Source organism: Coturnix japonica, chromosome 1, assembly GCF_001577835.2.
Source record: "Coturnix japonica isolate 7356 chromosome 1, Coturnix japonica 2.1, whole genome shotgun sequence".
NCBI lineage: Eukaryota > Metazoa > Chordata > Aves > Galliformes > Phasianidae > Coturnix > Coturnix japonica.
Genome location: NC_029516.1, coordinates 106103845 through 106123691, shown reverse-complemented (window position 1 = coordinate 106123691; position 19847 = coordinate 106103845). Strand labels below are relative to the sequence as shown.

The 19847-nt window shown below is 37.9% G+C and overlaps 1 long non-coding RNA gene across 2 annotated transcripts; it reads right to left on the bottom strand.

Moving 5' to 3' along the window:
- Positions 1-6747: 6747 nt before the first annotated feature.
- Positions 6748-10050, bottom strand: LOC116652423. Of its 2 annotated transcripts, none has more exons than XR_004305427.1 (3): positions 9745-10050; positions 8910-8964; positions 6748-8428 (listed from the first exon to the last, which is right to left on the bottom strand). It is a non-coding gene; the product is annotated as an uncharacterized LOC116652423 (long non-coding RNA). The 2 variants fall into 2 exon arrangements; XR_004305426.1 differs by having other exon boundaries at positions 6748-8419.
- Positions 10051-19847: the final 9797 nt, after the last annotated feature.

The window sequence follows — 19847 nt, the reverse complement described above, 5'->3', positions numbered from 1 at the left end:
GCTTTGAGTGCCATTCACACTGATCAGAACTCTACTAATCTACCAATACTGCAACATAAAAAGGTAACTTCACAATATTTGTATGCTTCTTGAAATGACACTGCTTCTGGAATTCCTTGTTTATCACATCCCACAGGCTGCCAAGCCAAATCTGCCCTACTTAGAAATAAATCATAAATTCAAACTGTTTCAATCCAGTCCTGAAAACCTCCCCAGGAATCTAACAGTCCAGGTGGCTGGCTGCGTCAATAGGAGAGACTTCTAAGATCTGAAGTTAGAAGAGGCGCCAGTTAACCCAGACAGAACCCATCCTTCCTCTACCAAATGATTGTGGAGAGAGGGGGAATAGGAAGGGCAGCAAGTTGTTGCAGGATTGTAATCGTTGGAGACTGCAGATTTGATTTTGAATGGATCAATGGATTTTGATTAAGCTTCAGGATGCTTTTCCTCTCTCTTGCTCTTTTCTCCATTTTTCAGTGCAGAAAAAAAACCCTAGGGTTTAATACCAAACCCTAACAAAGACTGCCATCAATTCAATAAACTCAGTATGATACTTTATGAATGACTTTATGCCCTTCATAATAATGCAGCCAGTAAGAATACTTTTCAGCTTCTTCATAATGTCATAACTATTACTATTCCCATTCCAATACAGCTGCTTGAAATCATATGTCTGTTTTGTTTTAGCAAAACAAAGTGATATTCTGAGTGTAGTAAGAAGCTAAGGCTTAATTCCAAGTCTGTGTGCTAATATAAGGCAAAGAAAAATCCATGGCTCTGTCACTGTGTAAACAAAAATGTAAACAATGGAAGAATTAAGATGTTGAATTAATCATATTCCTAAGTTATCCTAATTATGCCATTAGGAAGTAAACGACATTTGTGAAATAAGCAACTCAGGACACTGACTGCTACTTTTCCGTGGTCTCCTTCCACAGCTAGGAAGAAACTGTAATTATGACTCAGTTCCCTTTCATCTACCATGGGTCCACATCCTTGGTATCCTAAATAAAGAACTACATTCCAGTCCTCAGATTTCTGGTGTTTTTTGCAGTAATTTTCAACAAACCAAACCACTAGGAAAGAAGTGAGGCTGAGTCTGTTGCACTGACTTCAGCCTTTAACTGTCCAGAGATATACGTAGTAACTGTGGGAGGGGAAAGTGAAGAAAGTCAGCCTCATACTTCTCAGGAAGCAATCTTCCAGCTGCTTTGAGTTATACAACCAGCAGTCCATGTTGCTCAGAGCTTTTGATGTTCAAAAATGCAAATTGTGGCCCATTTTCTTCTGATAACTTGTAGAGCCATTTTGCCATTTTGCCTCAACCAAACTAAGGATCTTTTACTACACAATAAGGCTGAACTAGAAAACAATGGATTGTACCCATTCCCCCAGCTACAGCCATTTTTCCATGTCAGAAGTTCACATTATTATGTCTTATTGGCCTATCAGAGGAGAGTTCTGCCAATCATTATGCCAGGATTGTACTCAAGAATGTCAGCAATGGTAGCCTGCTCAGTTTAGTCTTGGCACAGTCCTCCTCCACAGTGTTTCTCTCTCAGACTCTTTTCACACATACTGACACACAAACTGTCACACTGCATCAGGCTAAATGCCATTTAGCCCAGCATATGCACCCAGCAGCAATAATGAGCCAGAATTTTAGGAACCTGTGTAAGAAATAGAAGTGTATCATGATATAACAAACTCTGCAAAGATAAAATAAGTGCTACTTTCCAGCAGTTATCTGTTCACGAACTAGTTGCTCATGCATTTTTGCTGAGCTGGAATGGAATAGTTCCATTAGGGGGGACCTTGAAAGATCATCACATCCAGCTCACTGACCACTCCATGGCTAACCAGAAGTTGAAGCGTGTAAATGAGGCATTGTCCAATTGCCCCTTGAACACTGACAGGCTGGGCATCAGCCACCTCTCTAGGAAGCCTGTTGCAGTGTTTGACCACCCTCACAGAAATTTGTTTCCTAATGTCTAGCCTCACTGTGTAATGCACACAAACAAATAAATTTGAATTTATTTAATATCTTTTTTTTATCGATTTGGCTGAAGTTTCCAGAAATCTGCCTACAGTCACTCCAAAATGTATTTCCTGAATGGTAATCACTAATTTAGAGCCTGTTATTATGTATGAATAGTTTGACTTATTTTTATTCCATTTGCATTACTTTGCACTTATAAGCATTAATTTTCATTTGTCATTTTATTACCCAGTTACTCACTATAATGAGCTTCTGCTACAGATCTTTGCAGTCAACTTCAGATTAGATTGTTCTGAATAATTTGTAATCAGATGCAATCTTCTCACCACACTATTTAACACTTTTCAAGCTCTTTTACAAGTATCTTCTATGTTCTTTTTCTTACATAGATTTCTCTAGAGCATGCCCATCATCCCCATTCCTGCCCATTCTAGACTTCCTTCTCAGAACAACAGGAAAAAAGATTTTCCTGAATATCCCATCTAGTTATCATCTCTGCAGCAGGCTGCCTGTGTGGGAATAATTTCACCTAACTTTAGATGGTGACATCTATTTCTGAGCCAAGTTCTCTCTATAATCAAGTAGAGAGGAAGTAGGCAATGCTACAGTGGAAACGATCCAATCCTAATGTAAATGTCTACAATGCATCAGATGATTCATGTCCTAAAAGTGTTTATTCCTCCTCATTGACTCAAAGGGACTCTACAGTAAGTGGAGCAGATGCAGACTGTCTACGTCAGAGACAGAAAAATCATAAATTAGAGAGAAGAATCCTGCTTTTTTCCCTGCAGATCTCAGTGGGCTGTGACCATACAATTTTTCTGGTGAAATAAAATACATGTTCTGCATTCTTTAAAGACCTCAGACCTGGAGGAGAGAAAGCCTGGGCTTATCTAAAGTCTGCAGGGTAACACCTTTGGTGCTTCCCACTCAGGCAAAATGCAGCTTCATCTGAGGTGCATTCCACACAGCAAGTAGCCCATTGCAGCAGCCACAATCTGGCTCATCTCCATGCAGAGTGGACACTGCTGTACCTAGGCAGTATTTCACCTGCCCTATCCCTCAGTTCTGTAGTGCTACCACAGTTACTATCAGAAAGTTTTTATATGCCCTGTTCTTCCTTTGAAATATATCTCTGCAATTGAAATATCTTCCCATTTCCTTGCATTGTTGTATCATTTCTTCTACAGAAAGAACAAGCCTATAAGCATGTAAGTACTTCAGCTTCTCTTTCCTATCTTACTCACCATCCTTTCCATCCCAAATCACCCTACACAGCAATCAAGAGTCGTGCCTGGCAGGGGATCATTCATTTGGAGCTTCCAGATTGTTCCCTCCACAAGTTAATGAAAAAAACCTTCATTTCTAAAAAAGCAATGTTCTCACAACAGTCCACTGAGGTAGCTAATATAATCTTGAGACACTTGGCAGTAAAGTTACCTCTGAGATCTGTTTTACAGCCAGTAATATATAGGGAAAGTACTGCACTCAGGACATACAAAAATCTTCTGAAATCTATTTCATTTCCCTCATGCAATATTCACTAGGGCACAAAAATCCTGGGAGCAGCTTGTTCTAAAGCTTCAAAATATTACTGCAAATGAATGTGCACTGGCTGATACCCTTAAGCAACAGAACTGGCCTATAAGCGTAGCTTATAAAAATACTTTTTTCTTCATTAAGGAAAAATTCAGAAAACACAGGCTAGAAAAATCTTTTTTATTATTATTTCTTCTACCTCCAATTAGTCCTTAAAGCAGTTTTCTGACCCTAGCTTGGATTATGTACTACCTGACATAAGGGTAATGAAGCAAAGTGGTTTATAATCAGCATAATGTATACAGAGTACTAGCGCTTAACTCACCAGAAATCACAGTATGGTAGAGTTGGTAACAACAAAACCCAGGAAAGGTCCAGATTAACCCTCTTCACTAGAACTTCACCTAGAAAATCCACGTCCTCTCCAGAGGGAGAGCACCACTTGGATGTGGTGCTTGGCTTGGAATTCTTGCCTGGGTGAATAATGCCAACCTAGAAATGCCACAGGAGAACAGTTTTCCTTTCGCAAATAAGTTTAAACTGAGGGACATGACTTCAAGGGATTTTCGAGAATATTCTGTGAGCATTATGAAGTGAGAAATGCATACAATCATTAATCTAATGATCTAATTATGAACTTTAAGCTATCATTTAACACAACCATCCTGTATAACCTTCCACCTCAGTAATGAGGATTTAGCCAAGACCCCATCTAAGCACTCGCCTCTGGTTCTCTGTACAGTCAGCAGAGAAAAAGCAGATATATCTGGGTCGTAATTCATCTGTTCCTACACTAGAGCCTTGGGTTAGGACACAGCTGTGGAAACCCACACCTTTAGTGCAATATCTTCTTGGTGGGTTCCCTTCCCTGGGTTCCTACTGCCCATTTTTACTAAGGAATTTTCAAGTTATTATTGAATACAGATGATGTATCTCAAGAGAGATATTATTTATCTACTTGTTTAGAAAATCCAATTGAGCTACAGCCTTGTGAAACTACTTAAGACCTGCTCAAATGTTAACAGAGTATTCTCAAGTTCATCTGAAATTGATTCCTCTGTGATGTGTGATGTGTTGTTCATCAGTCTTCTTCTCCTCCCACAATTATTTTTTTATCTTAGTGAGTTAACTGACTTGTACTAGTAAGGTTGCAGTGTGGAATTATTTATGTATTATTATTATTATATATATTGCATGTAATGCATATGATAAATAATTTTCCTCATTATGTGGCAGTTTCAACACTATCAGGTACAGCCCTTTCAGTAGACCACTGCAAGTCCTAGGGGCCAGTCTGTATGTTACAAATGCCCTCATGCCAACAGCACAGCATGACAGTTGGTGGTGGTGTCTCACTTCCAGACTGTGTCACAGCTCATCCCCCCTGAATCAAGGAAAGGGCTGTAGCAGCATTGCTGTCCTCCCTTATCAGTCAACATGGAACTCAGAAACAACCCTACATACCTTCTGGATTGCAAGAGGCAATGGGAATCAAGGAAACCCTAGGCAGAATATAGCCACAGTAAAAGGAGAGGGAGAGGGCTGCTTTTGCTGCTGCTATATATTTCAGAGACCCCAGCGTGCTCTGAACCATCCTCAAATCAAGATACGCAGTTTGGTGCTAGAGGCAGATTTCTGTCTTCTGAAAATGCCTTGTGCATCTCACCCAGAATGCCGAGCATTTGTCTATATGCAGTATATAGCAGAGAAACATTTAAGATTTAATCCACATAAGTTCACACCAAAAAGCACGTTCAAAATTTTCCTGGTATGAACATGTCTCAAACCAGTGCAGTTACAGAGGACATAGGCAGACAACTTGCAGATCTACTCTCAGCCCTTAATTCAGCATCCTACCCTCTCATTTATGTAAATACAGAAAAGGAAGAGGGATGTAGTTTTTTCATTTCAATTTTTTTATTTATATATATATAGGTAATTGAAATATAGTTGAATGTAAAAGCTCATAAAAAAAGTTTTATGAAATGATATTTTGAATTTTTGGGGGGTTCATTGATATTGGGAAAGAAAATCTCTTTTTTAATCACTCAAATGCAGCTTTTTCACAGATTGTAATACATTTTACAGAAATAGTTAAACATTTTCTCCATTTTGCTCACCAGGAAGTGCAGGCATCTCATTTTTAGTGCTTCATTCCTGAATGCTCAGAAATATCTGTATCAGATGATATCTTGGTAAAATTCCAAAGTTCCTTTCAACTATAGCAGGCCTGGGATTTCACCACAGGCTAGATTTTGCGAACTACTGAAGGCTCTTAAATGGGAGAGATCAATGGAAACCTTAAGTGCAGAAAGGAAAAAGTCTGGATCTAGCCACAGGAATCTCAAGATGAACAGAAGTAAAAGCATCTTGGGTCAGATTCCCAGTCCCTTGAAAATCTACCTGCATTTACAGGAATTTATAACTTCTCAATCTCTGTGCCCATCATCTACTCACTAGACTACAGAGCCAAACATGTGAAATTTTAATTGTAAAAATAGCTAGAGAAAAGCTGAAAGTGGCTTTTTTTATATCAAAATAGCTCTTGTAACTTGAGTGCTTTGAATTGCTCAGCGCAGCTTCACCTCATGCAGACTAGACATAGTGGATGGGAGAGGATTTTGCCAGAGATCAATAAAATAGCTTAGACAAGACATTAAAGAGAGCGTCTGTCTGCTTTGGTATCCCTCCCTGCTTTACCAGTGGAGATAATGGGTTTGATACCATGCCAGTTCTGCCATCCTAATCCACTATTTACCGCAGGAGTCTTAGGCAGTTATTTCTGCCTAGTTCACATGGCATTTCCAGCATGAAAAGGATATTCAAGTTCTCTTACAGTTCATTTTATGAGTTAGCAAGAGAGAAACTATTTCTTTTGCTTGTTTAGCAACCCTTGCATTTTCCCCTTTGCATGTTATGAACAATTGGAAGGCTTTCTATCTTGAAATGAAAAACCCAAGGAAAGCAAGTATAAATATAACTCAGAACAAAACACCACAGGAATGGCTCAAGTGAGAGAAACTAACATCTTTCAAAGAGACATAACATAATCATACATACAAAGTTTAAAAACAGCTAAAATTACTTTGTGCCAAGAAGTGATATTTATTCTGTGTATGATGAATGTTTTTATTCAACATATTCTAAATACATGGCTTTATTTTATGTCTCTTGAATGTTTTATATTAAACAGCAGCTACTTCCCAATGAACAGAAAACAGAATTTATTTAGTAAACATTAGATGAAACTGTACTTTGGGACAGGCTCCCCATGGCAGTGGTCATGGCCCCAGCTGCCAGAGTTCAAGGAGCATTTGGACAGTGCTCTAAGGGTTTGACGTTGGGCAGTCCTATGCAGAGCCAAAGATTGAACTCAAAGATCCTTGTGGGTCCCATCCAACTTGAAATATTCCTTGGATCCATGATTCTGTGATGAAATGCCCACTTCATCCAGTACCAGCAATATCACTGGCCTACATTTATATGCATCAGCCCGTGTTCCCCACATCTTTCCCCATGCTCAGATTGTTTACAATAAGTCCTAAAAGTCTCTTTCTTCTCTCTGTTACCTGCTATGCAAGGTCTTTAGTAAGTAACTAGATAGTTTTTTTTTTTCCAGGTTGGTTTTATGGTAACTCAGTGCACACGTAGCTGTGTCAAAATTAGTCTGCTTGCTCCTATAACTTCCTTTCTCTGTTCTGATTTTTTATCTGTCTTCCTTCATGGCACTGATGTTGAAGTGAGTTGTTTAGATCACAGACACTGTGTTTGCATTTCTATTACAAAAAGTTTACAGTGTTCTCCATCACTAAAAAATAATAATGATCTCAGAATTTATAGCTGGGGCAACATTAGGAGACTCCACAGCGCTGATCATTTTAATTCCCATGAGCTCTGCTTCTCAGCGTTGCCATACTGCAAAGCATTTCTTCAAAGGAGAATTTACATGGCTTAATGCCACAGAAATATGCAATGTCATTAAATGTGAGGTGCAGAATGGATTAGAACGCTTCCCATGAACTGGAAAAAAAGCTCAGGCTATTTTCTTGCACTAGGATAAACGTGATTCAAAGGAATTTTGAAGCTGAAATGAATGCTCTGTTATACTGTTTTCCTGGTAAGAGCTAACGCTGAAATAGCTGTGGCAGTGCTGTTGCTACTCTGTCACTGTGTAGGCAAAGGATCATAGCAGGAGAAACAAAAGTGCCAGCACACTCCTAGCCAACTACAACCCACTTAAACTGAAGAAACTGTCAATTAGTTCAATTCAAGATGATGTCTGACCCAGCTCATGGCTGCTCCGAGGACAAAAAGAGAAGGAATGATAGTTTTGTGTGAGCTCTGTGACAGCCACTTCAGGCTTTCTGAGCATTTTGTTTACATATTTAATTAAGTACATATAAAGGGCAAATCTAGAGCCCTAAATGAGCTTTTCTAACTCTCTCTGAAATTAAAAGCATGATCGGTTCCTGAAGTTTTGAAGAAATATATGCATCCCATAAAAAATACATTAGATAACCATTAAGATTCTGAACCATTACAATAAAAGCAAATACATTTGTAGTTAGGGGTGCACCTAATTCAGTAGGCAAAGGCTGGCGTCTCCTTCTTTACGCAATCAATGCTTTGCTTTTACTATTTACTTTCTCAATTTTGCCTTTATGTCTGTGTTCAGAGTTCTTCTAGGGAAAAAGTACTATAAATAAGCAAGCTGCTATCGCTGCTGACTACAGCCTATTGCATGACGCTGAAGGCTTCTGTTCTCCTGTGTGTCACACTGATTTGAAAGGAACTACTTATGAGAAGGAGCAGGACTTGTCTTCATCCTGACATGTTTCTGCAGAACAAATGGAGGGATCTGAGCCAGGGATATCTTCCTGCCTGTTGGAACTCACAGATGCAAAAATATTTAATGTCAGATTAACAGAGTTATGAAGGTGCTAGACGGTAGTACAAAGCCCTGTGCCACATGATTGATTGCTTTGCAAGACAAACCCATTGTTTATGTTGATCGATAGATAATAAAAATTGCTGGCAGTTCACACCTGAAGATAAACCCCTTTTCACATAACTTGAGTTGCAGTAAAAAGCATCATATTAAGGGAATTAAAAGATGATTATTAGATGGGTGAGGGCACACAGATTATATAAGTAATTATTTTGGGGAGCTGTTTCTGGTAATTATTCAATACATTGCCAGCCCAGGAAAAGTACATACGATCAGTATTGGCTATATGAATACTTCTATTTAAATACTGGCATATGATGCTGGAACACAGCAGTTATACAAACTAATGTCTGTCTACAAACCTTGCATGGACTGATAGGATAAGCTTGTTTGAACAATCATATCTTAAACTTAAACTCATACCTTAAACTCTGAGCGTGGAATCAGAGACATGCATACAGGACGGGTCTTGGGATGCCTGGACACATAAATATCATATTAGTGCTGACAGAAAATCAGCTAAGCACACATTTCCCTGTACCTGCAAATAGGAGCTTCTATTACTGTCAGACAGAATACAATAATTCATTAAGATCAAGGAAATTTTAAACTCTCATATCCTCATATCAAAAAGACGTTGACAGATCCAATAGATTCAAGATGCAGAAAATGTATTTTCTTGTCTCTCCCAGAGCATGGTCTCCAGATTAGTTTCTTGTGAATGAATTAAGAAGTGTCAGCAAGACAATGGAGACTAAAGGAAGCCGTCAGCATACAGGATTCCCTGATTTTCCATCAGAGTCTCTTAAGTTCTGTGCCTCCTGTTGAAAACAGTGAATCAGCTGTTTCAGAAGTTGTTTCAGACTGCATAACTCTATACCTACATAGGCAATATTTAGTCAGGATTTTAGTCAGCCACTGTAGTGCTGTCACCGAGTTGCACACCTCCATAAATAAAGAATGAGGAAGCACCAAAACCACCACAGTTGGGCAGTTCTCAGTAAAAGACATTGTCATACTCTGTGGAGAATAAGAGTGTGCATTCACAACATCATCCTTCCCTTCTTACATTGAAGAGCTTGCAACAAAGCAGAGGCAGGCAGTCAGCATGCAGAATGTGTCACACATCAAAGGCAATGATCTCAGGGGGAGAGGGAGTGAAGAGGAATGGAGAAATGAAATCATGGAGGATTCAGAAGAGGAGGAGTAAGAAGAAAGAAAATAAGGGGAAAAATAAAGGTTAATACAGGAAGGATACCTCATATTATAGAAGATTTGCACCATTATCAAGGAGAAAGAGAAAACTTGCTTAAGCAATTAGCATTTTGATGGAGTCCATAGCATTTTCCCGTCTTCTGCTCCTGTCAGCTGTACGAGTCAGGAAACAACAAAGGGCTGAGGATCTCAGCAATAGAGCGGATGTTCTCAGCTACCCTTACACTTCCTCTCCTCTCTTGGTCTCAGTTTATTCTTGTATTTCCTCTGCAAGCCTGGGACCTCAGCTTGGTGTCTCATACAGTGTTACACAAGTCACCCATCTGGAAGCAGCCTGTTGTGCAGACGAGACAGAGATGCCTCTGCTTTACAGTATAGATATATATGAAAAAAAAAAGAACAGCTCAGACACTACAGCCATGAAAAATTGGCTGCTTTGATTATTTTCACACATGCTCCATCACTATTTCCTTGGAGAAAGCTATGAAACATTTATACTTTTATCTACTCGTACACCTTTGTAGCTACTCTGTAGTAGTGGTTTTACCTCTGTCACAGAGTTTTATCGTTTTGACTGAGTTGTTTGTTGTTGTTTTCTTCCACTGTCTCCTTTTACATCAGTGAGAATCTACTTGTAATACATAGCAATGTGTTTACTGTATTTATGTGCATAGCAGTATGAGTAAGATGGGACTGAGAAGGCATTTTCTGCTTTTGTTTACTGTGTCTTTTCTGCTTGTTTCTTTTAGCCCTCAATTTGGTAGCAAAGGTTCTGGTAAATTCTGCCCTTTTTCACCTCAAATAAGAGCAGCAAAGGGAATTTTTCTTAGCTTATTCCTTTATCTGCTAGCTTCCCCAGATTTCCTTCTGTCTTAAACTAAGTCCAATATGGGTGACACAATCACTTTATCTTTCCAGATGACTCCCAGTCTGTGACTGCTAAAGAAATCATGTCAACAACAAATACAGGAGCTCTAATATTTTTACCCATTCTTCTCATTTCATGTACAAAGCAGTTGGGGAAAATCAAATTGCCAGTACTGGCAGCAAAGATTTTATTCTGGAAAAAATTGTCACTGTTTTTCCATCTCCTGCAGTCAACAGCCCCAAGAGAAATAGGCAGTGGTGAGGAGAAAAAAGTCCATGCTGGGGGAGCTGACTGTCACTGCCTACATGAAGAGCTTACCTACACTCCTCGTCCAAGTACTTCTGGTTCAGTTCATCAAGATATGAGTTACATATTCTTGGAAATATTATTAGTGTCTCAGATTGCCAAGCACTGCGCCATTACTTTGATCTGAACATCTACGCACTGACATTTTTGGCTTTGAAATTAAGTCACTGTCTCATATTTGGCAAAGCACTTGGAGAAATATTTCCTAATTATAGCTATATGGTAAAGCAGCTTGTCAGTGAGAAGGTACTATCCCACCACGGGGGAATTTCAAATCCCAGCAAACCAATGGTTCGTCTGGCTTTCTTCCATCTTTTTAGTGTGATTCATAAGTTGATTAACATTAAAAGATAACTTGTCTTGACCGTAATGTAGTAGCCAAGGTAAGGCGTAAACACTATTAAGAATATAAAATACAAAGACATTCACAAGTTCAGTTCAGGTAGAAGAAATAGCTCTTAAAGGATACATACTGATTTAAACAAAAACATAAATATTTGGAATATTTAGAATGCTTCTTTCACTTTGTCACTAGGATTAGTCCCATTAATTTTATGCTGCTCTCTACTGGCAACTGGCCAGATAGCCAGGGTAACTCAGAATGCATTCTAGTTGCTTTTGTAGGTCATTAATTCTGAATTTTAGGAGTCTGTTGTCTGGTTTCAGGATACTTTCCCTGGATACTTCACTTCTCAACATTCACTTGTCTGTTGGGTGCAAGTAAGTTAAAATAAGTCCAGTATATTCTGGGCAAAATATCTTTTCTTTTACATTCCTACTGAAGCAGAATGATGTAATATTCTACACTCAATCATGTGAAAGCCCAGTGGATAACACTGAGACGGAATTATTACAAATATTAATACTGTATGTCAGGCAATTTGATCAATGGCTTTTCTTCTTTAGTCAGAGGAAAAATTTTATTTAAAGATTTCAATGAGTTACCAAGTCTAATGCAATAAACAACAGATAATTTCTTTCTTGCTCTAGTTCTACAACATTCTAATACCAAAAATGGAAAGTAGACAGTAAAGTGATGTTCTTCTCTGAGACTAAGTGCTTACGAACAATGTTTCCATGGGGGGTAATTGTTCTTCGATTCTTTTTTAATGTGAACTTGTTTAATTACATAGTAGGTCCTGTGTCAGTGTGTGGTTTTTACCTACATTGCAGACTGTAGTTGGAGTAAGGCACATTACTCTGCTTTTGTTCATTCTAATCAATCTGTTTTCTCTTTCGTTCCAACAGACCTCCTTCTTATAACCACCCGGTTAATACTTCTCTTCCTCCCTTGTAAATACATAGTTTACAATGAGAGTTCCTGCATTTGGCATCATGTATTAGGTCACAGGTATTATCCTTACTGATGAATTCTTCAATATTTTTCAGAATTAGATTTTTCATTACTCTTCTTGTATATCAAACTTATGTCATCACTAATATCAGGGGGCAAATTTAGTTTTCAGTTTTGGCTGACAGTTGCTTACCATTAATCTTAAAAGTTTGTTAGAGAGATAAAAGAATGGTCTTATCATCGTAACTAGTAACAGCAATTCAGATTATTTTGCACTGAAAAGTAAGATGTTTTCTTTCATAGAACCAAAGCTATTTAGTTACTCTCTATTAAAATTCTGACTTTGGTTTTGACTTCAGGTAACAGTTGCAGTATAGTCCCATTATGGTTTTTTTTAAATATAATCACTATCTAATATCCAATAATACTAAAGAAAATTTATATCCAAAATAGAGAAATACTAATGAGATGGAAAACGTACGTTACATCAAAGAAAGTCTGGACACTGCAGTATGCAAACAACCAGTCTTTTAACTATTTTGAATCTAGCTTGTTAACCTTTCTCCTTTCAACAACGGCTCCTTTTCAGGATGCTCAAATGAAAGCAAGTCTTCTAAGACTGCCACAAAAGACAAAATGTAGTAAAGGAAATGGTAGATGAACACACACAAATGTGATGCAACGGCTGTTGTCTGTTGTGAGATGTGCAGGGGTGAATGAAACAGGAGGAAGAAGAAATCAGAATGCATCAGAAGCAGAGAATGTGGAAGACTGTACTCTTATACTGGAGTATAAGAAGTGTCCACTAAGCAATCCACACCCACATGATGCCCAAAGAACCATTCAGACTTATGAGCATGCAATCAATAAAACATCTATTTCTTACACATTCCCTCAAATGAGGAAATCATAACTACAAACAGAGATGCACTCAAACTGGTCTCTGATTTCTCTTGCATGTATGTAATCTTGACAGTCTACTACCAAGTAATTCAAGAGTTTACAAGAGAATGTTGACTCGTAACTGAATGCCTAGAATAATGAACTCTCCTTTCATTTGATTAATGCTTTTGTTGGAACAGGAATAAAAAAATAGACTTGTAAAAAGCACGTCACGGTGCCTTTGAGACGAAGTGAAAACATGATCTGTGCTCGAGAGACCTACATAACAGGATAGTCAGAGAGCATCTTTCAAAAACCTATTGACAAATGAATGCAATGACAGCAGGAGCTGACCATTTCTCAGAGTTGCAGCATATTTTCCAAGTTGTTCATTTGTGCAGGAAAGATGTCTTATGCAATATAAGTAGTTTGTAAAGAAATAAATATCTACATGCATGCCCTTCGTAAATACTGAACCATTTTCAGTCAAAACATCACAGTGTTCCTTCACAGCAGCTATGTTTTCCATTGATGGCCAGTAGTATTTATCTGCAAAGACCTGAGCTATGACCACAATTTTTTTCTAGTAATCCTCGACTTAGTAAGGAATTTCAGTACAACAAGCATTTTCAAGGCTATTTTGACAGAGCCACTTTTTTTTCAATTTTGATATACAGTTTCTGTCAAGATCAACATTTTTGTGTCATTATAAATCACGGATTTAAGTTAAGCTTTGTCTTAAGTTAAGATGAAAGTTTTCTAGTCTTTTTCTGAGCTGTTATCTGCTTACTGAGATCATTTCTTACATGGTACTTTTATAATACCTATCATCCTAAACACTGATGTCACAGTTTAACAACCTGTTTATAACAAACATTATTTCTGCCCTGATAAAGCAGTGAATTTGTCAGTAACCTACTCCTTACGAAGGTCTGTTCTCAAGCCAAAACAAATAGAGAAATGAGAGAGAAAATAACGGGACGCAAAGGTTTAAGTTTACAGTCCTTCCATCACTCAAACACAGTTGTCATTCCTGAGCAAAAAGCAGTTGCTCTTCTTTGGGGCTTCTGCCTTCAGATGGATTTAACTCCACATGCAGCACATAGAATTTTTGTACAGATCCTATGTGAAGCTGCACTCCAAAGTCCAAAAGAAGTCTGCAGCAATACAAATATTTTACAAATTAATTTTGGCAGTGAGGTTGGACCAGATTAATTCCAGAGGTTCCTTCTGACCTCAACCATCCTATAGATTTTCATTAAAGAACACTCAGGAATCTGTCTGCCCCCAAATCTGTCTCCAGTGTAGGAGGCAGGAGTGCAGAAAAAAGCCCCAGCGGCGTAGGAAGTTTTATCCCTGGCAGCAGAGATTTAATTGTCCTGAGGGTTGGCTGAGCACTGACAACTCCCAGCAGCTGCCTTGGGACCACAGGCGTGAGCTCAAAGATTTGGGCAGAGGAGGAAGAGGCCATGGGCTGGTGCCAAGGCAGGTGGCCAAGGAGCACTGTCAACGAGGTCATGGGTGGGGCAGCGCCTGCAGCCAGGGGCCTGGGCAAAGCAAATGGATGTCATGTGAGAAGGCTATGAGAGATCCGCTGAAACACACACACAGGCATGAAAATCACTATCCACCACCTCAGGGAAGTGTTTGGGGCCATATGCACAATAACAATCATGATGGGATTAAAGTCGTTTAAGTCTTGACTTCTGCACCTAAATATCAACCTTAATACATAGCAAAAAGCACAGTTATGAGAATCTGTTTAATCTAGCTCTTGCAGCTGGTTTTTGTTGTCATGATCTTGTTCCTCAGAAAGAGGATTTCTCAAGAAAACTGAAATTCCAATGTAAGAAATAAAAGAAACGTTCCTGAATGCAGACAAAGCATTTGAGTTCAGTTCAATTCCTCAAATACCAATAACCTCTGCTCTTGTTACTGGGAGGACTAGGAGATCTGCAAAGAATGTACACAATTGAATGAGTCAAGAAAATTTAAATACCCCACTGTCTATTTTGCTACCAGAAGAAGCATCTCATATCTCAAGTTGTTCTTCCACAAAATGAAAGCATCCTGCATATAAAAACAGTAACTTTTAAACTTTAAACACCATATTGTTCAGCTAATCCAGGAATGTTACTCAGAAAGGTGGTAGAGCAACCATTACACAAATTTCATATGTCAAAACTGCACATATGTTCACTGATGCCTTTTATTTAGAGCATTTTCAGGAACAACAGTCTTAAACCAAAACTTCTGCCTGAATAGATCATATAGCTGTTGTAAAATAAAGCAGCCAAAGGCAAATTGGAAGTGGCTTACCAGTGGGAAAATTCTCATAATCCAGAGGAGAAAAATGTCTCATTTTTCTTCTGCTTAGCCATAATTCTGAGCAAAACAAAATACTGTACTGTACTGGATGGTAATTAATGCTGATATTAACAATAGTAGCTGGAAAAAAAAGAAAAAGAAAGAGAACAACTTTCAAGAAAATCAATGTTTTGTGAATAAACAAGCGAGAACAAGCGAGAATGGAAATAACCAAGCCAAGACACATCTTGCTATAATATTTGCCTTGTGACATCAGTTTGTTAGTATTATGGAATGGCCCCATGAAGCTCATTTTGGACTTAATTTCCATCCCTTCCACCGCTATACGCAGGATGGACACCCTGTGATCCACCCATTTGGAAATGGAAAATCAGAGCATCCCACCCACTTACCAGATGTCTCATCTCTAACATGTTTAAATGGACTCAACCCTCTTTTAAGACAGGCTTCTGAAGTTCATGCTCAGTATGATGATGTAGCAACTAGAGGTAAGCCTCTGCAGAATGTGCAGATGTATGTATTTGTTCCTGGAAGCATAACTGAGAGCAATTAGATTTAAATAACTGCACTGTACCGTAATGATACACAAATCCAGATTTTCCTCTAATTCCAACTAACTCAGCATTTAAAATTACACTTCAGGATTTATGTCCTTGTCCAGCAGATGCCTGGGAGAAACAGTCTGTGCCATTTTCAAGACAGGCTGAACATCAGAATTGTTATTCCTTTCAGTATTTCTTTATTTTCAATATCATCTGAATATCATCTGTGTCAGGAATCTGAATTACTGCATGACATGTGGTGAAATAAATCTGTGTATATAAACATTGCGAAGTACACGCAATATCTTATTAATATTCTTCATTAAACGCCAAGCAACTGATGTAGAACTGTTTTCAGATGTTTCAAATTAACCAAGTTTACCTTTCAGTTCGTCAATAAGCACCTGATAGTTTACATTTGTCAACTAACGTGTACCTGTAAAAAAAAAAAAAAAAAAAAAAAAAAAAAAGTATAAGTAGAATTCATATGAGCAGAAAACTCCAAGTTTTACAAATATATTTGTTATAATATTCCATTCTAAAAATTAAAAATATACAAGTGTTACCCTAAAGTCTTGTCAGAAGTAATAGACAATGTCATGGTTATTTTCTCTCCTATTTCCTGGCTCCTGCTCAAGAGTGTAGCAAACAATATTCTTAGAGCCTCTACTACATTCTGCTTGTTTTGAAGATTTTGATGATATTTGATGTTTTATAAAGGTCACGTAACATTTCCTCTGCAATTTTATATCTTACTTAGGTTATATAACAAGTGCCTAAAAAGACCCACTATGTTTACTATGTATATTACACTTTCCAGACAAAACCATCAGTATTTCAGGCAGCTCCATCAACTACAGGTCATCTAGTCATCTACTGACCTCCATTTGCAGAAGAACGTATCATCACTGAAATGTGCCCCACATGATGCACCAGATCTAGAGCCCAAGCAAACAAATAAGCTCTAGTTGTGTCATTTTCTACACATAACCTGTAGCAAGAGCGAAAATGCACACATAAAGTTCTCCTAAATTATGCTGAATTTCTTTATGAGCTTTTACCCACCAACAGTGAGAATCTCTGCCATGGAGAGCTGTTGCACATGCGAAAGAGGCTACAAAGAGAGAGAGGCTGAAGGGCCTTTCAGCAGATTATGCTGTGATTTACTTAGATCTTCTGTAAAGTTTAAACATTTATCAGAACTCTTAAAGTATTTGTGTGGCTTTTTTTGCCTATTTGGATAGATTTTTCATATTATTTTATTTTATATTTTTAATGGCTGAACAGACAATCTAAACATGTGAAGGAGGTTTCTTGCTGTAATAAGTACAAAAGAAGAATCACCCACATTACTGCAGAAAATGTTTTACCATGCAACAAAATAAATAGAAAGAGGCAGGAAGTGAAGGTTCTATCAAGTCAACGTGTACCAAAGAATGAGTGGGCATTACTCACATAGGTATGAATAACACATTTTGATGTCTGTGCCATTTCTCATTAGGGCAAAATGTTTTGCGTGCACTCATGATTATGGAAATAGAAACAGACTGTGAGTCAGAGAAGTTGAATCAGAAAGAATATGTGAAGTGAGTAGAAAGGTATGATCACAGACATTAACTTTGCCTGTGAAAGATGCTGAGGCAAGACTAGTCAGAGAAGCAGTGCAAGGAGGGGATCCAAAGGGCAATTGGGCATAATTGCTGAGATGTGTTGACAGCTAAAACTACAGATACTTCTATCATCCTTTGCAGATACATCTGCATGTTACAGATGATCAAATGTCAGTTGATACAAATCTTTCTGACACTTCTTGTTGACATTATCTCCCTCCACACTTATTTTCATTAACTAAGGCACATTCATATTTTGACTAAACAGGGTAAGTTCTAAATTCTTCCCCATGACAATGTAAGATATCAGTAGGAGCGCTCCCAGAACATGTATATAGAGAATACATAGATATCTGACATCCTGAATTTTGATTTATTCACAGAGTTTGAAAGAGGTAGAATGCTGCAGTTTTAAGAGTAACAGGGGTAATGTGCCAGAGGAACCTTCTGCAGGAAAATGAGATTTTAAAAAATAATAATAAATTTCTTTGTAAAATATTCATAGCATCTGAAATGGCCAGTTCAGATTGCATGAGACAAGAGTGTATTTCAGTATTTACAGCTCTAATTTAATGAGAGTTACGTTAAAGGAAATTTGATTTAATCAAACCATACTTCATTCAGTGTCTTGGGTGTTGGTCAGTAGTTCTGCTAACAAAGTTTTCTTCCCAACATGCTCCAAATATCTTGATACAGAAATATTGACCAATATAATTTGCAGCTCTTAAAATGAGAGATGTATTGTGCAGACATACTTATGAGCCTCAGTAATTCTGAATGGTATGAGAAATTCACCTGATGATGTCCTTCTAATATCATCCTAGAATTTTTTTTGCATTCAATTAAAATTGTTAAATATATGTTAGTTTGGAATACATTAAAAAAAAAAAAATCTGAGCAGTTCAGATGAATTGGTTAGAGATGCTGCCTTATTGGAAAGGCAAAATTAGCAAAGAGTCATTCTTTTTATTAGGTCCACTTTACATCACCGAGAAAGGAACACAAGGAAAGACTGGATGTTGTGTTGAGGGACATGGTTTAGTGGGAACTATTGGTAATAGATGAACGGTTGGACTGGATGATCTTTATAGGTCTTTTCTCACCTTGGTGATTCTATGATTCTATGAAAACAAACAAGCTTTCAGGCACAAAGACCCTTGTTCAGGTCTGAAGTATCAGAATAAATTTTCAGAGCTAAACACAAACAGACAAAAAAAGACTTGATTATTAAACAGTGAGACCTGAGAGAAAACACTGCAAGCTGCGGAGGAGCTCTGATAAGGCATGAGCATGGAGAGGGATGTTCATTTTCTCCCATGGGTCAAAAAGTAAAAGAAGCATTCGTAATCTGACAAGTAGGCTTATCTCTTCGTGACTGTTACTACTCTACAAAAGAAGCCACTGGTCTTTTTCCAACATTTACATCCTTAGGAAGAAGAAAATACCATCAATCTGGAATTGGAAAACTGTCAAAGTTCAGGCAAGATTTGCTGACCCAGAAAAGATGATGAATTGAACATTTGATTACTTCTTCAATGTGACCTTTGTAAGGAATATATTTTTCAGTTCACTAGTAAAGTCAGTCCCACAGCCCAGTTGTGCATTATCCCATATTTATGACATAATACAAAATATATGTGTACTCTGTATTATGCATACATTATACACATACATGTATATATTTATACATTATACATACATATTGCCTTGCATAAATATGTGTGTGTGTGTGTGTGTGTGTGTATATATATATATAAAAAACTTAAAGAGTAGTCCTACTGATATCACTGGATAGTTGCAGCTTAGCATGTGAAAAGTGTTACAAATTGTGAAGGCTGTAAACAAATCTAGAACATTTTTCACAAGCTGGGAGATGTTTAAGGGTTCGTCTTAAATAAATGCACATAAGAGCATAGAAGGTCATTTTTCTTCTTGATTGTAATAAAAAATTATCCTTCCACATCGCAGTCCCCACTGTCTCCATTGATGATAATTGAAAAGCTTGTTGACAACACAAACCTTGGACTGTACTGATGAGGACCTCCTATCTGATCTCAAAATGGTTCCTTTAATTGGCTTATTGAAGGTGAGAATGGCTATGGGCAAATCCAAACACTCTCCAGTAAAGATACACCAGTTTCAGGTTGGGAATCCTGTGATTTCTACCACAGGAAATCCAGTAATCATCCCAAGACAGGGAGCCTAGCAGAGGTCTGTTCCACAAGTGTTTTGGATTTAGCTTCTCTGCACTACTTAATGTGTACTACTCCGTACAGTAATCAATCCCAGCAGGCTCCCGGAAGAGGCTCTCAAACA